The sequence below is a fragment of the Bactrocera latifrons genome, unplaced genomic scaffold (genome assembly GCF_001853355.1).
Source record: "Bactrocera latifrons isolate USDA-ARS-PBARC rearing strain unplaced genomic scaffold, ASM185335v1 scaffold_494, whole genome shotgun sequence".
NCBI lineage: Eukaryota > Metazoa > Arthropoda > Insecta > Diptera > Tephritidae > Bactrocera > Bactrocera latifrons.
In genome coordinates, this window is record NW_017537150.1 from 4348 (window position 1) to 9053 (window position 4706).

Below are 4706 nucleotides of genomic sequence, written 5' to 3' on the forward strand. Positions count from 1 at the left end.
ATGTCCCCATCTGTTAACTACTTATTCAATCCAATCCATAATTACCGCCATATGTTAGAGTCTTTTGGAGCTAATGCATAATTGTGACTTTCAAATAATATACAAATAATTTGCAATAATATAATATTGCGATTATAAATTGTGATGTAAGCTATCCTATCTCTCAAGTTGGATAAAATTGCACAGGGTGTGCAATCAAAATTTAAAATCGGTTCAGTAGTTTAGGAGTCAATCGCGGACAAACAACGTGACACATGATTTTTATATATGTATAGTRGAAAGATTATTATTCAGCTACACGTATTTCCTCGGTAAATCTAATATCTTGCACTGGCAGTCTTTGAATAATTGTGAACTTGCCACCAGCCTCAGTCCAGTTGTAGAAGCCTTTAAACACTTAACTTAAGTCTGCCACCAATACTAACAGATTTACAGGCGAGTTCAACTAAGAAAAATCTTAAAGATGCAGTTAATAGACACGACATATGCAGCTAGATTTGAGTGAGTCTCAGGGTGAAATACTACACGCTATACCAAAGATGCCAGAACAAGCGAGTCACATAATAGAGAGTGCTGCTARTAATCTCAATAAGAAAATGCGATTGTTATTTGAAAATTTATGTTATAACTTAGTGTAAGTGAAAAATGTTTSCAAAGTGATTAACAGTACCATTATTATTGATTGCTGCTTTATACACCTGATATTACAAAGCGGTTTTATTGTTTTCTTTTTAGTTTCGATARTAGTGAAAACCAAAAAATTTACATTCGCCTTTACAGCAGGCATTAGGAACATTGACGAAATAGTCGCGCAGAGGTTSGGTTAACCTGCTCCACAGGTAAGTATGGCTGCGTAATGCCTAAAATAATTATTTATTTATTTCCTTATTATTTTTATGTGCTTTTAGATGACTCTCAACACTTTCCAATTTGATGGTGTGTCGTCAAATAATGTAACATTGTGTATGTATGTGTAGTACTTGATTACATGTTGTCCTTAGAGGAATTATTGACATGTTTCTAATTGCCGATAAAAATTCTGATGTKCTTGATTTTACAAATGCAATTGTTTTGGTTTTTTCCAACAACAGAGAAATTACTAACTTGGTATTTAATTTATGTYATAAAGTCTTACTTTTTGCGCTACAAATGTAAATTTTTGATTGCGGTTTTGCGTGTTTTGCAAATCATTTTTATGGTATTCTTTTTAATCTTTTTAGATTCGCCGGATGTAAAATATACGCATACACTATGGGATCCGAACAAAAATGATATTGCCGAAGACATTTTACATCGTCTTCGCAAAAATTTGGAAATGGGTCAATTCCGGTTGATATTTCCGGTGGTTCGATAACAACTCCATCCGCCGTTTAGCAATTCATGAAAGATAAACTCATCAGGAATGTTCGGACATTGCCAAATTATCGTAACTATGATTCCTTAAGTTCACGCGCAATGTAAACTACCAAAAATGCCGATGTTGTTGACTTAAACCGGAGGATTCAAAGTCAAATTCCGTTAGACTAATACAAATCGATCGAACGTCTTGACRATGAAGACGATGTCGTGAATTATCCAGTGAAATTTATAAGTTCTTTGGAGAGGCTTGGTACCGTATCATATGCGTCTCAACGTTGGTTCTGTCGTTATTATGTTTTGCAATCTGCGCTATCGAATACATGGTTTACGTTCTAACGATTTGCCATTTCAGTTCAAACGTATTCCGTTTCCAGTAAAAATAGCATTTGAGATGACAACCAACAGGACAATAGTCACATAGTGTGTGGCATAGATTTGGAAATACTATGTTTTTCACAGYCTTTGACTATCTCCCTCATTGAGCGGACGTGTTTTCTAATCGCGGTTTTTCTTTTTTGCTTTACGCTTTATTCGCATWTTCCGTTTTGCATATAAGTACACGTGTTTTCGTTTTACTTTGATCGTACGGTTACTCGCGTAAAAAATAGTGCATATTAGTGAATATTTGATTTATTAAGGCCCCAGGGTCGCCTAATTTCGGGGAACACAGGTTTGCTTTGCTTGCCTCTAGCCCCAACCCCAAAGGAAAAAACTTACATACAAACCACTAGAAAATTTTCCAGAACTAAAATTGAAGCAGCAGATTCGAACAAAACACTTTCCAAATACTCTTGCTTCGCTGTGCATAAAAGCTTAAAATCAATAAGTAAGGAAATTTTTCTATCACTGAATTACGTGATGGTAATTTTACTTACTCATTAAAAATCGGAAGATCGCTGAAAAATTTCTTGCAACAAAGAAAAGAAATGGAATTTGCGATATTATACTTAAGTTACATTACAATTTGAATTGCTCTAAAGGTACAATTTACGCTCCATTTCTAAATGACATTGCAGAAGATGAAATTGTTGACAATTTAAAAGATCAGGGAGTTACTTTTGTGTAGAAATTAACAAAGAATATAGAAGTCAAACAAAGACCTAGTGGTGTGATACTTCTTTCATTTGACTTCTACAAACTTCCAGAAAAATTCGAAGTCTCATGGCGCACAATGCGGATTAGAGCATATTTCCCTAACCCCATGAGGTGTAAAAGTTGCAGCTTCTAGGTCACACAGCGAAGTGTTGCAACAACAACCCTGCCTGCGATATGTGTAGTTACCCTCCTCATCGCCCCTCGCCATGCAACCGCACATTTTGYGCAAATAGCTCAGGCGATCATCCTTCCTCTTCACGCTCTTGTCCTAAATACCTACAATCCAAAAATATTCTAAAAATAAAAACAGAAAACAAATGGTCAATGCRAGAAACACTAAGGCTGTACAAACAACAATTACCCCCGACCCCCGCAAACACTCCTTTCGCTTCTGTTACAAAAGAAAACACAAACAAGCAAATAACAAACGTGATTTTCCACCGCTTATCATCTCYTCCCCTGCCACTCTCCACAGAGACTGTACTAAAATTCCCAACAGCGTATCCTCTTCCACAACAAAAGCAAACCATGATAGTAAACAAAAAACAATTTCGTAATTGATAACCATCTAAACTCACCAAATGAAACTATAAAAGAAACAACAAAAAACCTTCCTAACGTAACGCTTACCCAAACAAAAACAAACCCAACCAAAATAAGTATACCACTCATTCCTAAAATATCCACAACAGATTCTCTTAAAATCCAAACTAACTCTCTCTCTACATACAATATCAATATTCCCGCTCAACCTACTTATTCAGAATATATCTCACCTCAAATAATTACCACATCTGACCATGAAGATCAATAACTCTCATTATCTCTCCTCTCCTTCTTCTCAATCACTCACATTATTAATAAATGTTAAAATTTCTTCAATGGAATATGAACGGATTCTACAACAATTACACTGACCTAGAATTACTCATAAAAGAACAATCAAGAAGTGTTATATCGCTACAAGAAATTAGTTCTGCAACAGCTGAACCCAAACAATACGCTACCTATTTCTCCAACTTAACACAAAATCATACTAACAAACAAGGTATTGCTACTTTAAAAAAAGACTTCCCACACAAATTTCTCCCTACATGTATGAATATTTCTACAATAGCATTAGAAATATTTATTAGATTTAAATTAACCATCCTAACAATTTACATTCCACCACACCAAAAATTTAATATCAAATAACTATGCGATATAATCGGACCTATCCAAACATCCGTACTTATACTAGGCGATTTCAATGCCTGGAGCCCTCTTTGGGGTCATTATTAGTAGAAAACTTTGTCTGCTGCAAGTCCCATAGACGATAATATAAGTAAAGAAACAGCTACGATTACCAAAATAATCAAAACTTCTGTTCACCTATCTATCCCCCAAACGGGTAAAAAAATCTTCAAAAATCATGTGCTTTATTGGTTTACGGAGTCATCTAAACTTAGAGAAGAAAAACAATCACTATGGTTAATTTACAAAAGAACCCGCTCTATTGATAATCGAATAAAACACAAAAAAGCCAATGCAGTGTTTCGGAGTAATATTACAGAAGCTAAGAGGACTTCCTTACAAAAACTTTCCGAAGCTATCACTCCGTTAACAAATCCCAAGAAATTATGGGCCGACATGAAAATGCTCTCAGGCTCCTATACGTACGTGAATATTAATTGTATAAACAACCCAAATGTCCCAATTTTCGACTCAAGAGAAATAGCTAATCATTTCGCCTCTGCATGGTCCGATTATTCGAAAGATTCAAACTTCCACCCCTCGTTTGTATCAAATAAAAATGAACTTATCAGAAGAAGGTACAGTAAAGATCTCTCACCCCCATCTACTACCGAATCAAACATAACGCAGAATTCGATTTCACTTTATCTTCAATGTCAGGCAAGACTCCCGGTGCAGAGAGAATTTCATATCCCATGCTAAAAAACTGTCCTTTAAGCCTCAAAAATAGAATTATTAAATTGTACAATATTTTATGTCAAGGTGTCTRCMCTCAAAGCTGGAAAAGTGCAGTGATTGTAGCAATTCCGAAATCCAATGTAGTATCTACAGATGTTCTTGGTTACAGGCCAATATCACTCCTTTGTTGCATGAGCAAACCATTAACTAAAAACTATTAGAAAAAAACGTATCTCGTGGTTTGCATTAAATAAAAACCTTCTCAGTCAAAACCAAGTGGCATTTAAGGCAGGGCAAGACACTATGGATGCTTTACTTTATTTTGATTATTTCGCCAA